The 21,162-nt window shown below is 42.9% G+C and overlaps 2 non-coding genes across 2 annotated transcripts; both read right to left on the reverse strand.

Moving 5' to 3' along the window:
- Positions 1-1,566: 1,566 nt before the first annotated feature.
- Positions 1,567-1,680, reverse strand: LOC140274213 (U5 spliceosomal RNA). Its single transcript, XR_011908187.1, has one exon. It is a non-coding gene; the product is annotated as a U5 spliceosomal RNA (small nuclear RNA).
- A 14,327-nt stretch (positions 1,681-16,007) lies between these two features.
- LOC140274214 (U5 spliceosomal RNA) lies at positions 16,008-16,121 on the reverse strand. Its single transcript, XR_011908188.1, has one exon. It is a non-coding gene; the product is annotated as a U5 spliceosomal RNA (small nuclear RNA).
- Between the last annotated feature and the right edge of the window lie 5,041 nt (positions 16,122-21,162).

Consider the following 21,162-nt stretch of genomic DNA (forward strand, 5'->3'; position numbering starts at 1 on the left):
ACCCGCTTTTGGAAAACTATGGCCTTCTTGCAGCCAAACACCTCTGATCTCGCTTTTGATGATATAAGGTTGGGCATTCAGACCTTGCTTCACCTGCTTTTCACCAAATATAGTCGGACATTCACACCTTCTTGCAGCCGAACACTTCCGCTTTTAGTGTTCTATGAGGCATTCACATATTTTTTTTCACCGTATTTTATAGATTATGGTTGGAAATTCTCACCCACTCTCATCCGAAGACCTCTCCTCCCGCTTTTGTTAATATATAGTCGGGCATTCGAACCTTTTCTTACCCGCTTTTTACAAATTATAGTCGAACATTCACACCTACTTGCAGCTGAATACTTCCGCTCCACCTTGTAGGTATGTATGGTTGGCATTTGCACCTCTTTTTATACTGATTGCTGAAGATTAAGTTGTACTTTCTCAAACTACAACTTTTTTTTATTTGTTGAAACTTGATTTGAAGTGGATAAATAAGGAGGACAAACAGTTTTAAGTCAGGCTGATAGAAGGAATTAATTTTATAGCAAAATCTGTACTTCATCATATGTCGAGAGATGCTTATTGCTGAAGAAGTTCTTTCTCATTCTACAAAGTACAACGTTGTTTATCGTTGAAACTTGATTAGACATGAATAAATATGAAGGACAAAGCAGTCTTAACTTGGTTTGAGTTAATGAATTCGTTTTATAGGAGAATCCGAATTCATGCATAACTTATAAAATTGAGCTTATTTTCGGATTCCTGAAGAATGATTCTGGTTCTTTCTAATAATACAAAGTTTGTTGTTTATTGTTGAAACTTCATCAGAAGTGAAGAAATAAATGAATGCCTATCAACAAATTGACCTTCTGTTGACCTTCGGGGAGGTGAGTATCTTCACTAGACTCACCTGTCTGCTCTTCCTCCTCATTTAGCGTAGCTCCACCCTCTGCCTGTGAATTCTCACAGACTTCAACACTGAGTGGTGAGGCCTCTACAGGCCCCTCCCCTTTTTGCTCCTCACTTCCAATCCAAGCTTTTGGCGGGAAGTTTGAATTTATTGGGTCAACCTCTTCACTTTGTTCACCAACTGCCACCTTTGGTCCTTCTCTTTGTTGGCTTGACTGTGGCTTTACCGTCTTTAATTTGTTGGCAAAAGATTTAGGGCAATCTCTGAAGAGGTGATTTAATTCTCCACAGAGATTACATTTCCTGCCATTTGGACACTCTCCAAAAGTTTGCCCAATTTCTCTGCTCTTCCCACATAACACCTTGGTACAAGCCTCAACCAGGTGCCCATGCTCACCACACTTGCGGCAGAACTTGGGCTGCCCCTGGTAGTGGATGTAACCTCGGTTTTCAAGGTGGCCAGAGTGTCGCCCACCCGCTGCACTGAGCACTCTTCAGCCCTTTTAAATGGTATAACTTTGCACTCCCGCACGCTCCAGCAAGCACCATTCAAGCAACAACTTTGCACTCCAGCTTCGAACATCGGCACAGTCGCAACAAGTAAGGCGACTCTACTCAGAGAAGTCACTCTGCACAGTAACAAGATTTCTTTTGCACAGACAGAAAGGGCTTCACCCGCAAAGGTAAAGCCTGCCAAAAATAGAAACAACTCATTAGTGCTGCTCTCCACAGAAATCTTTAGTAAAAGGCGAAAGACTTGTACGTTATGAAGAGAAACCAGAGTACGATTATCCGTCACTGCGGGAGCAGGGCATCAGGCTTGTTGGCATAGCCACCTTCCCCATGGTGAGCTTTGCTTGGTTGAGACGCTTGCTCCCCCCCCCCCTTGCTCCTCGGCTGACCAAGTAGGAACAATCGGGCCCTATTCGATGGCTGCCTTGTCTTTTACTCTGTGCAAAAGACAAGGCAGCAACAAAAACACCACGAGAATCCCGTATTGAGGCTTTGTTCTGACCGCTCATTCGGGGTCGCATTTCTTTCAAGCAATTCTCCTGGTTAGCCCACACTCGGCTCGCTCCCATAGCCGTGTTAAAGTCTACTTCGCATTCACTCTCTTTTCCCATCAGACTCTTGGGATTTTATCTATAAAATGAATTCCTTCACTCAAACTATGTGAAAACTGCTTTGTCCTTAATATTTACCATGTCTAGAAAGATTTAAACAAAAAAAACAACGTTGTACTTTGCAGTAAAAGAAAGAGCAAATCTAAAGTTTCAGGAATCCGAGAATAAGCTTACTTTCATGAGTTCTTCACGATTTCGGATTTTGCTATAAAATGAATTCCTTCACTCAAACTAAATTAAAACTGCTAAACCGCTAATCTGTTATATGTAAGGCAGATGTCAAATTCACCGAAATAGGATCAAAGGGTATTCGGCCAATCGAGCTGTAGCAACTTCGGTAAAAGAGTATAAGTTGAAGAGTTTGTGAATAAAGGTGTGCGCACACATAGTGTGCTGTACGAAAATAGGCAGGGAGCAATGCCGGCTGGGGTATATGTTCTTGTATGTTGTCTGACTGTTTGATTTGAATGTGTTGTGTAAGTGTCCTGTTGAATGTTACATGTTTGGGCTTTGACACGCTTCACTGTGGTTGTTAACTGTGTGGTGTGTCCTGAAATGTTATATGTTTGGGCTGTGTGACATGCTTAATGCTTGTCAGTAGCTACCCACTTATTCATATACTATCAAAGTATGTCCGGACTTCTTATGTTGTCAGTTCCCATCAAAAGCGGAAGCGGAGGTCTTCGGATGCAAGTGGGTGTGAATATCCCACCATACAAGTATGGTGGAGAGGAAGCTGTGAATGGCCGACCATAGTAAAAGGCGGGTGAGAGAAGGTGCGAATGCCTAACCATACATCATCAAAAGAGGGAGCGGAGGTGTTCCGCTGTAAGACGGTGTGAATGTCCGACCATAGATGGTAAAAAGCGGGTAAGAAAAGGTTAAATTACCCAACTGTACACAATCAAAAGAGGGAGCGGAGTTGTTCAGCTAAGAGAAGGTGTGAAAGTCCGAACTTGGTTTGTAAAAAGCGGGTAAGAAAAGGTTCGTATGCCCGAATATACACCATCAAAAGCGGAAGCGGAGGTGTTCGGCTGCAAGATATTGTGAACGTCCGACCAAAGTTTGTAAAAAGCAGTTAAGAAAAGGTTCGAATATCTAACCAAACATAATCAAAAGCGGGAGCAGAGCTGTTCGACTGCAAGTAGGTGTGAATGTCAGATCATAATTTTCAAAAAGCTGATGAGAAAGGGTGAGAATGCCCGACTATACATCATCAAATGCGGGAGCGGAGTTGTTCGGCTGCGAGTAGGTGTGAATCTCCGACCATAATTGCTGAAAAATGTGTTAGAATAGGTAAAAATGCCGGTCCATACATCATCAAAAGCGAGAGAGGTTGTGTTCGGCTGCAAGTAGGTGTGAATGTCCAGCCATAATTACTCACAAACGGGTAAGAAAAGGTAGTATTGCCAGACCATATATGATCAAAACAGGGAGCAGAGGTGGTTCAGCTGCAAGAAGGTTTGAATGTCCGACTAAAGTTTGTAAAAAGCGGGTAAGACAAGGTGTGAATTCCCGACAATGTATGATCAAAAGAGGAGTGGAGGTTTTCGGCTGCAAGAAGGTCTGAATGTCCACCCATAATTACTGAAAAATGGGTAAGAAAAGGTGCGAAAGCCCAACCGCACATGATCATAAGTGGATGAGAAGGTGTTCGACTGCAAGTAGGTGTGAATGTAAGATCATAATTTGTAAAAAGCGGGTAAGAAAAGGTAAGAATGCCCAACCATAAATTATCAAAAGCGGCAGCAGAGTTTCGACTGGTATTTATCAATGTCTAGATAGATTTCAACAAAAAACAACGTTGTACTTTGCAGTAAAAGAAAGTGCAAATCAAAAGTTTTAGGAATCCGAGAATAAGCTTATTTTCATGAGTTCTGCACGATTTCGGATTTTATGTATAAAATGAATTCCTTCACGCAAACTAAGTTAACACTGCTTTGTCATTCATATGTACCCATTTCTACATATATTTCAAGCATAAACTTCCTCATACTACCCTGAATGAGAAAGAGCAACACTTGTGATTAAGCCATACGCCCCTTTTGAGGAGTTCTGCATGGTTTGGGATTTTATCTATAAAATTAATTCCTTCACTCAAACTATGTTAAAACGGCTTTTACCTTCATATTTATCAATGTCTAGATAGATTTCAACAAAAAAACAACGTTGTACTTTGCAATAAAAGAAAGAGCAAATCAAAAGTTTTAGGAATCCGAGAATAAGCTTATTTTCATGAGTTCTGCACGATTTCGGATTTTATGTATAAAATGAATTCATTCACTCAAACCAAGTTAAAACTGCTTTTTCCTTCATATTTATCAATGTCTAGATCGACTTCAACAAAGAACAACATTGTATTTTGCAGTAGAAGAAAGAGCAAAACTGAAGGATCAGGAATCCGAGAATAAGCTTATTTTCTTATGGGCAAGTGGGAACTGCTTTGTCCTTCGTATTTATCAATGTGTGGATGGATTTCAACTTCTTCTACTGCAAAGTCCAATGTTTTTCTTTGTTGAAGTCGATCTAGACATTGATGAATATGGAAGGACAAAGCAGTTTTAACTTGGTTTGAGTGAAGTAATGCATTTTATAAGCAAAATCCCAAATCATGCAAAACTCACGAAAAGCTTTTTCTCGCTTTTCACTGCTTTTTACAAACTTTGGTCGGACGTTCACACCTTCTTGCATCTGAACACCTCCGCTTCCGCTTTTGATGATGTATATTCGGGCATTCGAACCTTTTATTACCCGCTTTTTACAAACCATTGTTGGACTTTCACACCTTCTTGCAGCCGAACACCACCTCTCCCGCTTTTGATGATGTATGGTCCAGTATTCTTACCTTTTCTAACACATTTTTCAGCAATTATGGTCGGACATTCACACCTACTCACAGCTGGACACCTCCGCTCCCGCTTTTGATCATACAATGTCGGGACATCGCTCCTTGTCTTACCAGCTTTTTACAAACTTTAGTCGAACATTCACACCTTCTTGCAGCTGAACACCTCCGCTCCCGCTTTTGATGATGTATAGTCGGGCTTTCGAGCCTTTTCTTACCCGGTTTTTACAAATTATGGTTGGACATTCAGACCTTGCAGCCGAACACCTCCGCTCTCTCTTTTGATCATACATTGTCGGGCATTCGCACCTTGTCTTACCCGCTTTTTACAAACTATAGTCAGACATTCACACCTTGCAGCTGAACCTCCGCTCCCTGTTTTGATCATGTATGGTCTGGCAATACTACCTTTTCTTCCCCCGTTTGTGAGTAATTATGGCTGGACATTCACACCTACTTGCAGTCGAACAGCTCTGCTCCCGCTTTTGATTATGTTTGGTTGGATATTCGAACCTTTTCTTAACTGCTTTTTACAAACCATGGTCGTACTTTCACACCTTCTTGTAGCCGAACAACTCCGCTCCCGCTATTGATTTTGTACAGTCGGGTATTTTAACCTTTTCTTACCCGCTTTTTACCAACTATGGTCGGACATTCACACCGTCTTACAGCGGAACACCTCCGCTCCCGCTTTTTATGGTGTATAGTCGGGCATTTGAACCTTTTCTTACCCGCTATTTACAAACTATGGTAGGACATTCAAACTTTCGTGTATCCGAAAACCTCCGCTCTCTCTTTTGATCATACATTGTCGGACATTCGCACCTTTTCTTACCAGCTTTTTACAAACCATGGTCGGACTGTCACACCTTCTTGTAGCCGAACACATCCGCTCCCGCTATTGATTGTGTACAGTCGGGTATATTAACCTTTTCTTACCCGCTTTTTACCAAGTATGGTTGGACATTCACACCTTCGTACAGCGGAACACCTCCGCTCCCTCTTTTGATGGTGTATGTTCGGGCATTCAAACCTTTTCTTACCCGCTTTTTCCAAACTATGGTCGGCTATTCACAGCTTCCTCTCCACCCACCATACTTGTATGGTGGGATATTCACACCCACTTGCATCCGAAGACCTCTGCCCCAAATTTTGTTGATATTTAGTCGGACATTCGCACCTTACCCGCTTTTGGCAAACTATGGCCTTCTTGCAGCCAAACAACTCTGATCTTGCTTTTGATGATGTAAGGTTGGGCATTCAGACCTTGCTTCACCTGCTTTTCACCAAATATAGTCGGACATTCACACCTTCTTGCAGCCGAACACTTCCGCTCCACCTTTTAGTGTTCTATCACACCTTTTTTTTCACCGCATTTTATACATTATGGTTGGAAATTTTCAACCACTCTCATCCGAAGACCTCTCCTCCCGCTTTTGTTAATATATTTGAACTTTAGTTTGACATTCAAACCTTCTTGCAGTTGAACCACCTCCGCTCCCTGTTTTGATCATATATGGTCTGGCTACTACCTTTTCTTACCCGTTTGTGAGTAATTATGGCTGGACATTCACACCTACTTGCAGTCGAACACAACCTCTCTCGCTTTTGATGATGTATGGACCGGCATTTTTACCTTTTCTAACACATTTTTCAGCAATTATGGTCGGAGATTCACACCTACTCACAGCCGAACAACTCCGCTCCCGCATTTGATGATGTATAGTCGGGCATTCTCACCCTTTCTCATCAGCTTTTTGCAAATTATGATCTGACATTCACACCTACTTGCAGTCGAACAGCTCTGCTCCCGCTTTTGATTATGTTTGGTTGGATATTCGAACCTTTTCTTAACTTCTTTTTACATATTTTGGTTGGACGTTCACACCTTCTTGTAGCCGAACACTTCCACTCCTGCTTTTGATGATGTATGGTTGGGCATTCACACCTTTTTTTTGCCCATTTTTCAGGAATTATGGGTGGACATTCACACCTTGCAGCTGAACACCTCCTATCCCACTTATGATCATGTGCGGTTTGATTTTCGAAAAGTTTCTTTCATGTTTTCTAGCAATTATTGATGGACATGTAGACCTTCTTGCAGCTGAACACATCCGCTCCCGCTTTTGATCATACATTGTCAGGCATTCGCACCTTGTCTTACCCACTTTTTACAAACTTTAGTCGAACAGTCACACCTTTTTGCAGCCGAACACCACCTCTCCCGCTTTTGATGATGTATGGTCCAGCATTCTTACCTTTTCTAACACATTCTTCAGCAATTATGGTCGGACATTCACACCTACTCAGAGCCGAACACCTCCGCTCCCGCATTTGATGGTGTATAGTCGGGCATTCTCACCCTTTCTCATCAGCTTTTTACAAATTATGATCTGACATTCACACCTGCTTTTGATAATGTATTGTTAGGCATTCGCACCTTTTTTTTTACCCATTTTTCATGAATTATGGGTGGACATTCACACCTTCTTGCAGCCGAACACCTCCTCTACTGCTTATGATCATGTGCGGTTTGATATTCGAAAATTTACTTTCTTGTTTTAAAGCAATTATTGATGGACATTCAAACCTTCTTTTTGATGGTGTATAGTCGGGCTTTCGAGCCTTTTCTTCCCGGTTTTTACAAACCATGGTCGGACTTTCACACCTTCTTGTAGCCGTACAACTCCGCTCCCGCTATTGATTGTGTACAGTCGGGTATTTTAACCTTTTCTTACCCGCTTTTTACCAACTATGGTCGGACATTCACACCGTCTTACAGCGGAACACCTCTGCTCCCGCTTTTGATGGTGTATAGTCGGGCATTCGAACCTTTTCTTACCCGCTTTTTACAAACTATGGTGGGACATTCAAACCTTCTTGTATCCGAAAACCTCCGCTCTCTCTTTTGATCATACATTGTCGGACATTCGCACCTTTTCATACCCGCTTTTTACAAACCATGGTCGGACTTTCACATCTTCTTGTAGCCGAACACATCCGCTCCCGCTATTGATTGTGTACAGTCGGGTATTTTAACCTTTTCTTACCCGCTTTTTACAAACCATCGTTGGACTTTCACACCTTCTTGCAGCCGAACACCACCTCTCCCGCTTTTGATGATGTATGGTCCAGTATTCTTACCTTTTCTAACACATTTTTCAGCAATTATGGTCGGACATTCACACCTACTCACAGCTGGACACCTCCGCTCCCGCTTTTGATCATACAATGTCGGGACATCGCTCCTTGTCTTACCAGCTTTTTACAAACTTTAGTCGAACATTCACACCTTCTTGCAGCTGAACACCTCCGCTCCCGCTTTTGATGATGTATAGTCTGGCTTTCGAGCCTTTTCTTACCCGGTTTTTACAAATTATGGTTGGACATTCAGACCTTGCAGCCGAACACCTCCGCTCTCTCTTTTGATCATACATTGTCGGGCATTCGCACCTTGTCTTACCCGCTTTTTACAAACTATAGTCAGACATTCACACCTTGCAGCTGAACCTCCGCTCCCTGTTTTGATCATGTATGGTCTGGCAATACTACCTTTTCTTCCCCCGTTTGTGAGTAATTATGGCTGGACATTCACACCTACTTGCAGTCGAACAGCTCTGCTCCCGCTTTTGATTATGTTTGGTTGGATATTCGAACCTTTTCTTAACTGCTTTTTACAAACCATGGTCGTACTTTCACACCGTCTTGTAGCCGAACAACTCCGCTCTCGCTATTGATTTTGTACAGTCGGGTATTTTAACCTTTTCTTACCCGCTTTTTACCAACTATGGTCGGACATTCACACCGTCTTACAGCGGAACACCTCCGCTCCCGCTTTTTATGGTGTATAGTCGGGCATTTGAACCTTTTCTTACCCGCTATTTACAAACTATGGTAGGACATTCAAACTTTCGTGTATCCGAAAACCTCCGCTCTCTCTTTTGATCATACATTGTCGGACATTCGCACCTTTTCTTACCAGCTTTTTACAAACCATGGTCGGACTGTCACACCTTCTTGTAGCCGAACACATCCGCTCCCGCTATTGATTGTGTACAGTCGGGTATATTAACCTTTTCTTACCCGCTTTTTACCAAGTATGGTTGGACATTCACACCTTCGTACAGCGGAACACCTCCGCTCCCTCTTTTGATGGTGTATGTTCGGGCATTCAAACCTTTTCTTACCCGCTTTTTCCAAACTATGGTCGGCTATTCACAGCTTCCTCTCCACCCACCATACTTGTATGGTGGGATATTCACACCCACTTGCATCCGAAGACCTCCGCCCCAAATTTTGTTGATATTTAGTCGGACATTCGCACCTTACCCGCTTTTGGCAAACTATGGCCTTCTTGCAGCCAAACAACTCTGATCTTGCTTTTGATGATGTAAGGTTGGGCATTCAGACCTTGCTTCACCTGCTTTTCACCAAATATAGTCGGACATTCACACCTTCTTGCAGCCGAACACTTCCGCTCCACCTTTTAGTGTTCTATCACACCTTTTTTTTCACCGCATTTTATACATTATGGTTGGAAATTTTCAACCACTCTCATCCGAAGACCTCTCCTCCCGCTTTTGTTAATATATTTGAACTTTAGTTTGACATTCAAACCTTCTTGCAGTTGAACCACCTCCGCTCCCTGTTTTGATCATATATGGTCTGGCTACTACCTTTTCTTACCCGTTTGTGAGTAATTATGGCTGGACATTCACACCTACTTGCAGTCGAACACAACCTCTCTCGCTTTTGATGATGTATGGACCGGCATTTTTACCTTTTCTAACACATTTTTCAGCAATTATGGTCGGAGATTCACACCTACTCACAGCCGAACAACTCCGCTCCCGCTTTTGATGATGTATAGTCGGGCATTCTCACCCTTTCTCATCAGCTTTTTGCAAATTATGATCTGACATTCACACCTACTTGCAGTCGAACAGCTCTGCTCCCGCTTTTGATTATGTTTGGTTGGATATTCGAACCTTTTCTTAACTTCTTTTTACATATTTTGGTTGGACGTTCACACCTTCTTGTAGCCGAACACTTCCACTCCTGCTTTTGATGATGTATGGTTGGGCATTCACACCTTTTTTTTGCCCATTTTTCAGGAATTATGGGTGAACATTCACACCTTGCAGCTAAACACCTCCTATCCCACTTATGATCATGAGCGGTTTGATTTTCGAAAAGTTTCTTTCATGTTTTCTAGCAATTATTGATGGACATGTAGACCTTCTTGCAGCTGAACACCTCCGCTCCCGCTTTTGATCATACATTGTCAGGCATTCGCACCTTGTCTTACCCACTTTTTACAAACTTTAGTCGAACAGTCACACCTTTTTGCAGCCGAACACCACCTCTCCCGCTTTTGATGATGTATGGTCCAGCATTCTTACCTTTTCTAACACATTCTTCAGCAATTATGGTCGGACATTCACACCTACTCAGAGCCAAACACCTCCGCTCCCGCATTTGATGGTGTATAGTCGGGCATTCTCACCCTTTCTCATCAGCTTTTTACAAATTATGATCTGACATTCACACCTGCTTTTGATAATGTATTGTTAGGCATTCGCACCTTTTTTTTTACCCATTTTTCATGAATTATGGGTGGACATTCACACCTTCTTGCAGCCGAACACCTCCTCTCCCGCTTATGATCATGTGCGGTTTGATATTCGAAAATTTACTTTCTTGTTTTAAAGCAATTATTGATGGACATTCAAACCTTCTTTTTGATGGTGTATAGTCGGGCTTTCGAGCCTTTTCTTCCCGGTTTTTACAAACCATGGTCGGACTTTCACACCTTCTTGTAGCCGAACAACTCCGCTCCCGCTATTGATTGTGTACAGTCGGGTATTTTAACCTTTTCTTACCCGCTTTTTACCAACTATGGTCGGACATTCACACCGTCTTACAGCGGAACACCTCTGCTCCCGCTTTTGATGGTGTATAGTCGGGCATTCGAACCTTTTCTTACCCGCTTTTTACAAACTATGGTGGGACATTCAAACCTTCTTGTATCCGAAAACCTCCGCTCTCTCTTTTGATCATACATTGTCGGACATTCGCACCTTTTCTTACCCGCTTTTTACAAACCATGGTCGGACTTTCACATCTTCTTGTAGCCGAACACATCCGCTCCCGCTATTGATTGTGTACAGTCGGGTATTTTAACCTTTTCTTACCCGCTTTTTACAAACCATCGTTGGACTTTCACACCTTCTTGCAGCCGAACACCACCTCTCCCGCTTTTGATGATGTATGGTCCAGTATTCTTACCTTTTCTAACACATTTTTCAGCAATTATGGTCGGACATTCACACCTACTCACAGCTGGACACCTCCGCTCCCGCTTTTGATCATACAATGTCGGGACATCGCTCCTTGTCTTACCAGCTTTTTACAAACTTTAGTCGAACATTCACACCTTCTTGCAGCTGAACACCTCCGCTCCCGCTTTTGATGATGTATAGTCTGGCTTTCGAGCCTTTTCTTACCCGGTTTTTACAAATTATGGTTGGACATTCAGACCTTGCAGCCGAACACCTCCGCTCTCTCTTTTGATCATACATTGTCGGGCATTCGCACCTTGTCTTACCCGCTTTTTACAAACTATAGTCAGACATTCACACCTTGCAGCTGAACCTCCGCTCCCTGTTTTGATCATGTATGGTCTGGCAATACTACCTTTTCTTCCCCCGTTTGTGAGTAATTATGGCTGGACATTCACACCTACTTGCAGTCGAACAGCTCTGCTCCCGCTTTTGATTATGTTTGGTTGGATATTCGAACCTTTTCTTAACTGCTTTTTACAAACCATGGTCGTACTTTCACACCGTCTTGTAGCCGAACAACTCCGCTCTCGCTATTGATTTTGTACAGTCGGGTATTTTAACCTTTTCTTACCCGCTTTTTACCAACTATGGTCGGACATTCACACCGTCTTACAGCGGAACACCTCCGCTCCCGCTTTTTATGGTGTATAGTCGGGCATTTGAACCTTTTCTTACCCGCTATTTACAAACTATGGTAGGACATTCAAACTTTCGTGTATCCGAAAACCTCCGCTCTCTCTTTTGATCATACATTGTCGGACATTCGCACCTTTTCTTACCAGCTTTTTACAAACCATGGTCGGACTGTCACACCTTCTTGTAGCCGAACACATCCGCTCCCGCTATTGATTGTGTACAGTCGGGTATATTAACCTTTTCTTACCCGCTTTTTACCAAGTATGGTTGGACATTCACACCTTCGTACAGCGGAACACCTCCGCTCCCTCTTTTGATGGTGTATGTTCGGGCATTCAAACCTTTTCTTACCCGCTTTTTCCAAACTATGGTCGGCTATTCACAGCTTCCTCTCCACCCACCATACTTGTATGGTGGGATATTCACACCCACTTGCATCCGAAGACCTCCGCCCCAAATTTTGTTGATATTTAGTCGGACATTCGCACCTTACCCGCTTTTGGCAAACTATGGCCTTCTTGCAGCCAAACAACTCTGATCTTACTTTTGATGATGTAAGGTTGGGCATTCAGACCTTGCTTCACCTGCTTTTCACCAAATATAGTCGGACATTCACACCTTCTTGCAGCCGAACACTTCCGCTCCACCTTTTAGTGTTCTATCACACCTTTTTTTTCACCGCATTTTATACATTATGGTTGGAAATTTTCAACCACTCTCATCCGAAGACCTCTCCTCCCGCTTTTGTTAATATATTTGAACTTTAGTTTGACATTCAAACCTTCTTGCAGTTGAACCACCTCCGCTCCCTGTTTTGATCATATATGGTCTGGCTACTACCTTTTCTTACCCGTTTGTGAGTAATTATGGCTGGACATTCACACCTACTTGCAGTCGAACACAACCTCTCTCGCTTTTGATGATGTATGGACCGGCATTTTTACCTTTTCTAACACATTTTTCAGCAATTATGGTCGGAGATTCACACCTACTCACAGCCGAACAACTCCGCTCCCGCTTTTGATGATGTATAGTCGGGCATTCTCACCCTTTCTCATCAGCTTTTTGCAAATTATGATCTGACATTCACACCTACTTGCAGTCGAACAGCTCTGCTCCCGCTTTTGATTATGTTTGGTTGGATATTCGAACCTTTTCTTAACTTCTTTTTACATATTTTGGTTGGACGTTCACACCTTCTTGTAGCCGAACACTTCCACTCCTGCTTTTGATGATGTATGGTTGGGCATTCACACCTTTTTTTTGCCCATTTTTCAGGAATTATGGGTGAACATTCACACCTTGCAGCTAAACACCTCCTATCCCACTTATGATCATGAGCGGTTTGATTTTCGAAAAGTTTCTTTCATGTTTTCTAGCAATTATTGATGGACATGTAGACCTTCTTGCAGCTGAACACCTCCGCTCCCGCTTTTGATCATACATTGTCAGGCATTCGCACCTTGTCTTACCCACTTTTTACAAACTTTAGTCGAACAGTCACACCTTTTTGCAGCCGAACACCACCTCTCCCGCTTTTGATGATGTATGGTCCAGCATTCTTACCTTTTCTAACACATTCTTCAGCAATTATGGTCGGACATTCACACCTACTCAGAGCCAAACACCTCCGCTCCCGCATTTGATGGTGTATAGTCGGGCATTCTCACCCTTTCTCATCAGCTTTTTACAAATTATGATCTGACATTCACACCTGCTTTTGATAATGTATTGTTAGGCATTCGCACCTTTTTTTTTACCCATTTTTCATGAATTATGGGTGGACATTCACACCTTCTTGCAGCCGAACACCTCCTCTCCCGCTTATGATCATGTGCGGTTTGATATTCGAAAATTTACTTTCTTGTTTTAAAGCAATTATTGATGGACATTCAAACCTTCTTTTTGATGGTGTATAGTCGGGCTTTCGAGCCTTTTCTTCCCGGTTTTTACAAACCATGGTCGGACTTTCACACCTTCTTGTAGCCGAACAACTCCGCTCCCGCTATTGATTGTGTACAGTCGGGTATTTTAACCTTTTCTTACCCGCTTTTTACCAACTATGGTCGGACATTCACACCGTCTTACAGCGGAACACCTCTGCTCCCGCTTTTGATGGTGTATAGTCGGGCATTCGAACCTTTTCTTACCCGCTTTTTACAAACTATGGTGGGACATTCAAACCTTCTTGTATCCGAAAACCTCCGCTCTCTCTTTTGATCATACATTGTCGGACATTCGCACCTTTTCTTACCCGCTTTTTACAAACCATGGTCGGACTTTCACATCTTCTTGTAGCCGAACACATCCGCTCCCGCTATTGATTGTGTACAGTCGGGTATTTTAACCTTTTCTTACCCGCTTTTTACCAAGTATGGTCGGACATTCACACCTTCGTACAGCGGAACACCTCCGCTCCCTCTTTTGATGGTGTATGTTCGGGCATTCAAACCTTTTCTTACCCGCTTTTTCCAAACTATGGTCGGCTATTTACAGCTTCCTCTCCACCATACTTGTATGGTGGGATATTCACACCCACTTGCATCCGAAGACCTCCGCCCCAAATTTTGTTGATATTTAGTCGGACATTCGCACCTTACCCGCTTTTGGAAAACTATGGCCTTCTTGCAGCCAAACACCTCTGATCTCGCTTTTGATGATATAAGGTTGGGCATTCAGACCTTGCTTCACCTGCTTTTCACCAAATATAGTCGGACATTCACACCTTCTTGCAGCCGAACACTTCCGCTTTTAGTATTCTATGAGGCATTCACATATTTTTTTTCACCGTATTTTATAGATTATGGTTGGAAATTCTCACCCACTCTCATCCGAAGACCTCTCCTCCCGCTTTTGTTAATATATAGTCGGGCATTCGAACCTTTTCTTACCCGCTTTTTACAAATTATAGTCGAACATTCACACCTACTTGCAGCTGAATACTTCCGCTCCACCTTGTAGGTATGTATGGTTGGCATTTGCACCTCTTTTTATACTGATTGCTGAAGATTAAGTTGTACTTTCTCAAACTACAACTTTTTTTTATTTGTTGAAACTTGATTTGAAGTGGATAAATAAGGAGGACAAACAGTTTTAAGTCAGGCTGATAGAAGGAATTAATTTTATAGCAAAATCTGTACTTCGTCATATGTCGAGAGATGCTTATTGCTGAAGAAGTTCTTTCTCATTCTACAAAGTACAACGTTGTTTATCGTTGAAACTTGATTAGACATGAATAAATATGAAGGACAAAGCAGTCTTAACTTGGTTTGAGTTAATGAATTCGTTTTATAGGAGAATCCGAATTCGTGCATAACTCATAAAATAGAGCTTATTTTCGGATTCCTGAAGAATGATTCTGGTTCTTTCTAATAATACAAAGTTTGTTGTTTATTGTTGAAACTTCATCAGAAGTGAAGAAATAAATGAATGCCTATCAACAAATTGACCTTCTGTTGACCTTCGGGGAGGTGAGTATCTTCACTAGACTCACCTGTCTGCTCTTCCTCCTCATTTAGCGTAGCTCCACCCTCTGCCTGTGAATTCTCACAGACTTCAACACTGAGTGGTGAGGCCTCTACAGGCCCCTCCCCTTTTTGCTCCTCACTTCCAATCCAAGCTTTTGGCGGGAAGTTTGAATTTATTGGGTCAACCTCTTCACTTTGTTCACCAACTGCCACCTTTGGTCCTTCTCTTTGTTGGCTTGACTGTGGCTTTACCGTCTTTAATTTGTTGGCAAAAGATTTAGGGCAATCTCTGAAGAGGTGATTTAATTCTCCACAGAGATTACATTTCCTGCCATTTGGACACTCTCCAAAAGTTTGCCCAATTTCTCTGCTCTTCCCACATAACACCTTGGTACAAGCCTCAACCAGGTGCCCATGCTCACCACACTTGCGGCAGAACTTGGGCTGCCCCTGGTAGTGGATGTAACCTCGGTTTTCAAGGTGGCCAGAGTGTCGCCCACCCGCTGCACTGAGCACTCTTCAGCCCTTTTAAATGGTATAACTTTGCACTCCCGCACGCTCCAGCAAGCACCATTCAAGCAACAACTTTGCACTCCAGCTTCGAACATCGGCACAGTCGCAACAAGTAAGGCGACTCTACTCAGAGAAGTCACTCTGCACAGTAACAAGATTTCTTTTGCACAGACAGAAAGGGCTTCACCCGCAAAGGTAAAGCCTGCCAAAAATAGAAACAACTCATTAGTGCTGCTCTCCACAGAAATCTTTAGTAAAAGGCGAAAGACTTGTACGTTATGAAGAGAAACCAGAGTACGATTATCCGTCACTGCGGGAGCAGGGCATCAGGCTTGTTGGCATAGCCACCTTCCCCATGGTGAGCTTTGCTTGGTTGAGACGCTTGCTCCCCCCCCCCTTGCTCCTCGGCTGACCAAGTAGGAACAATCGGGCCCTATTCGATGGCTGCCTTGTCTTTTACTCTGTGCAAAAGACAAGGCAGCAACAAAAACACCACGAGAATCCCGTATTGAGGCTTTGTTCTGACCGCTCATTCGGGGTCGCATTTCTTTCAAGCAATTCTCCTGGTTAGCCCACACTCGGCTCGCTCCCATAGCCGTGTTAAAGTCTACTTCGCATTCACTCTCTTTTCCCATCAGACTCTTAGGATTTTATCTATAAAATGAATTCCTTCACTCAAACTATGTGAAAACTGCTTTGTCCTTAATATTTACCATGTCTAGAAAGATTTAAACAAAAAAAACAACGTTGTACTTTGCAGTAAAAGAAAGAGCAAATCTAAAGTTTCAGGAATCCAAGAATAAGCTTACTTTCATGAGTTCTTCACGATTTCGGATTTTGCTATAAAATGAATTCCTTCACTCAAACTAAATTAAAACTGCTAAACCGCTAATCTGTTATATGTAAGGCAGATGTCAAATTCACCGAAATAGGATCAAAGGGTATTCGGCCAATCGAGCTGTAGCAACTTCGGTAAAAGAGTATAAGTTGAAGAGTTTGTGAATAAAGGTGTGCGCACACATAGTGTGCTGTACGAAAATAGGCAGGGAGCAATGCCGGCTGGGGTATATGTTCTTGTATGTTGTCTGACTGTTTGATTTGAATGTGTTGTGTAAGTGTCCTGTTGAATGTTACATGTTTGGGCTTTGACACGCTTCACTGTGGTTGTTAACTGTGTGGTGTGTCCTGAAATGTTATATGTTTGGGCTGTGTGACATGCTTAATGCTTGTCAGTAGCTACCCACTTATTCATATACTATCAAAGTATGTCCGGACTTCTTATGTTGTAAGTTCCCATCAAAAGCGGAAGCGGAGGTCTTCGGATGCAAGTGGGTGTGAATATCCCACCATACAAGTATGGTGGAGAGGAAGCTGTGAATGGCCGACCATAGTAAAAGGCGGGTGAGAGAAGGTGCGAATGCCTAACCATACATCATCAAAAGAGGGAGCGGAGGTGTTCCGCTGTAAGACGGTGTGAATGTCCGACCATAGATGGTAAAAAGCGGGTAAGAAAAGGTTAAATTACCCGACTGTACACAATCAAAAGAGGGAGCGGAGTTGTTCAGCTAAGAGAAGGTGTGAAAGTCCGACCTTGGTTTGTAAAAAGCGGGTAAGAAAAGGTTCGTATGCCCGAATATACACCATCAAAAGCGGAAGCGGAGGTGTTCGGCTGCAAGATATTGTGAACGTCCGACCAAAGTTTGTAAAAAGCAGTTAAGAAAAGGTTCGAATATCTAACCAAACATAATCAAAAGCGGGAGCAGAGCTGTTCGACTGGAAGTAGGTGTGAATGTCAGATCATAATTTTCAAAAAGCTGATGAGAAAGGGTGAGAATGCCCGACTATACATCATCAAATGCGGGAGCGGAGTTGTTCGGCTGTGAGTAGGTGTGAATCTCCGACCATAATTGCTGAAAAATGTGTTAGAATAGGTAAAAATGCCGGTCCATACATCATCAAAAGCGAGAGAGGTTGTGTTCGGCTGCAAGTAGGTGTGAATGTCCAGCCATAATTACTCACAAACGGGTAAGAAAAGGTAGTATTGCCAGACCATATATGATCAAAACAGGGAGCGGAGGTGGTTCAGCTGCAAGAAGGTTTGAATGTCCGACTAAAGTTCAAATATATTAAAGAAAGCGGGAGGAGAGGTCTTCGGATGAGAGTGGTTGAAAATTTCCAACCATAATGTATAAAATGCGGCGAAAAAAAGGTGTGATAGAACACTAAAAGGTGGAGCGGAAGTGTTCGGCTGCAAGAAGGTGTGAATATCCGACTATATTTGGTGAAAAGCAGGTGAAGCAAGGTCTGAATGCCCAACCTTACATCATCAAAAGCGAGATCAGAGGTGTTTGGCTGCAAGAAGGCCATAGTTTGCCAAAAGCGGGTAAGGTGCGAATGTCCGACTAAATATCAACAAAATTTGGGGCAGAGGTCTTCGGATGCAAGTGGGTGTGAATATCCAACCATACAAGTATGGTGGAGAGGAAGCTGTGAATAGCCGACCATAGTTTCGAAAAAGCGGGTAAGAAAAGGTTTGAATACCCGAACATACACCATCAAAAGAGGGAGCGGAGGTGTTCCGCTGTACGAAGGTGTGAATGTCCGACCATAGTTGGTAAAAAGCGGGTAAGAAAAGGTTAAAATACCCGACTGTACACAATCAATAGAGGGAGCGGAGTTGTTCGGCTACTAAAAGGTGTGAAAGTCCGACCCTGGTTTGTAAAAAGCGGGTAAGAAAAGGTTCGAATGCCCGAACATACACCAACAAAAGAGGGAGCGGAGGTGTTCGGCTGCAAGAAGGTGTGAACGTCCGACCAAAGTTTGTAAAAAAGCAGTTAAGAAAAGGTTCGAATATCTAACCAAACATAATCAAAAGCGGGAGCAGAGCTGTTCGACTGCAAGTAGGTGTGAATGTCAGAGAATAATTTGCAAAAAGCTGATGAGAAAGGGTGAGAAATCCCGACTATACACCATCAAATGCGGTAGCGGAGTTGTTCGGCTGTGAGTAGGTGTGATTCTCCAACCATAATTGCTGAAAAATGTGTTAGAAAAGGTAAGAATGCCGGTCCATACATCATCAAAAGCGGGAGAGGTGGTGTTCGGCTGCAAGTAGGTGTGAATGTCCATTAATAATTGCTTTAAAATATGAAAGAAAATTTTCGAATATCAAACCTTACATGATCATTAGCGGGAGAGGAGGTGTTCAGCTGCAAGAAGATGTGAATATCCACCCATAATTACTGAAAAATGGGTAGGAAAAGATGCGAATGTCCAACCATAAATCATCAAAAGCAGGAGTGGAGTTGTTCAGCTACAAGAAGGTATGAAAGTCCAACCATGGTTTGTAAAAAGCGGGTAAGAGAAGGTTCGAATACCCGAATATATACCATCAAAAGCGGAAGTGGGGGTGTTCGGCTGCAAGAAGGTGTGAACGTCCGACCAAATATTGTAAAAAGCAGTTAAGAAAAGGTTTGAATATCCAACCGAACATAATCAAAAGCGGGAGCAGAGCTGTTCGACTGCAAGTAGGTGTGAATGTCAGATCATAATTGCTGAAAAATGTGATAGAAAAGACTAGAATGCCGGACAATACATCATCAAAAGCGGGAGAGGTGGTTTTTCGGCTGCAAGTAGGTGTGAATGTCCAGCCATAATTACTCACAAACGGGGGAAGAAAAGGTAGTATTTCCAGACCACACATGATCAAAACAGGGAATGGAGGTGGTTCAGCTGCAAGGTGTGAATGTCTGACTAAAGTTTGTAAAAACCGTGTAAGACAAGGGGCGAATGCCCGACAATGTATGATCAAAAGAGGGAGCGGAGGTTTTCGGCTGCAAGGTCTGAATGTCCAACCATAATTTGTAAAAATCGGGGAAGAAAAGGCTCGAAAGCCCGACTATACACCATCAAAAGCGGGAGCAGAGGTGTTCAGGTGCAAGCAGGTCTGAATGTCCAACCAATAATTACTGAAAAATGGGTAAGAAAAGGTGCGAATGCCAAATCATACATCATCAAAAGCAGGAGCGGATGTGTTCGGCTACAAGAAGGTTTGAATGTCCAACCATAGTAAGTAATAGGCGGGTAAGAAAAGGCTCGAATGCCCGACTATATACCATCAAAAGCGGAAGCGGAGGTGTTCGGCTGCAAGACGGTGTGAACGTCCGACCAAAGTTTGTAAAAAGCAGTTAAGAAAATGTTCGAATATCCAACCAAACATAATCAAAAGCGGGAGCAGAGCTGTTCGACTGCAAGTAGGTGTGAATATCAGATCATAATTTGCAAAAAGCTGATGAGAAAGGGTGAGAATGCCCGACTATACACCATCAAATGCGGGAGCGGAGTTGTTCGGCTGTGAGTAGGTGTGAATCTCCGACCATAATTGCTGAAAAATGTGTTAGAAAAGGTAAGAATGCCGGTCCATACATCATCAAAAGCGAGAGAGGTTGTGTTCGGCTGCAAGTAGGTGTGAATGTACATTAATAATTGCTTTAAAACATGAAAGGAAATTTTCGAATATCAAACCTTACATGATCATTAGCGGGAGAGGAGGTGTTCAGCTGCAAGAAGATGTGAATATCCACCCATAATTACTGAAAAATGGGTAGGAAAAGATGCGAATGTCCAACCATAAATCATCAAAAGCAGGAGTGGAGTTGTTCAGCTACAAGAAGGTATGAAAGTCCAACCATGGTTTGTAAAAAGCGGGTAAGAAAAGGTTCGAATACCCGAATATATACCATCAAAAGCGGAAGCGGAGGTGTTCGGCTGCAAGAAGGTGTGAACGTCCGACCAAAGTTTGTAAAAAGCAGTTAAGAAAAGGTTTGAATATCCAACCGAACATAATCAAAAGCGGGAGCAGAGCTGTTCGACTGCAAGTAGGTGTGAATGTCAGATCATAATTGCTGAAAAATGTGATAGAAAAGACTAGAATGCCGGACAATACATCATCAAAAGCGGGAGAGGTGGTTTTTCGGCTGCAAGTCGGTGTGAATGTCCAGCCATAATCACTCACAAACGGGGGAAGAAAAGGTAGTATTTCCAGACCACACATGATCAAAACAGGGAATGGAGGTGGTTCAGCTGCAAGGTGTGAATGTCTGACTAAAGTTTGTAAAAACCGTGTAAGACAAGGGGCGAATGCCCGACAATGTATGATCAAAAGAGGGAGCGGAGGTTTTCGGCTGCAAGGTCTGAATGTCCAACCACAATTTGTAAAAATCGGGGAAGAAAAGGCTCGAAAGCCCGACTATACACCATCAAAAGCGGGAGCAGAGGTGTTCAGGTGCAAGAAGGTCTGAATATCCGACCAAAAATTAATGAAAAATGGGTAAGAAAAGGTG

Source organism: Leuresthes tenuis, unplaced genomic scaffold, assembly GCF_036924035.1.
Source record: "Leuresthes tenuis unplaced genomic scaffold, fLeuTen1.0.hap1 SCAF_17, whole genome shotgun sequence".
Taxonomy (NCBI): domain Eukaryota; kingdom Metazoa; phylum Chordata; class Actinopteri; order Atheriniformes; family Atherinopsidae; genus Leuresthes; species Leuresthes tenuis.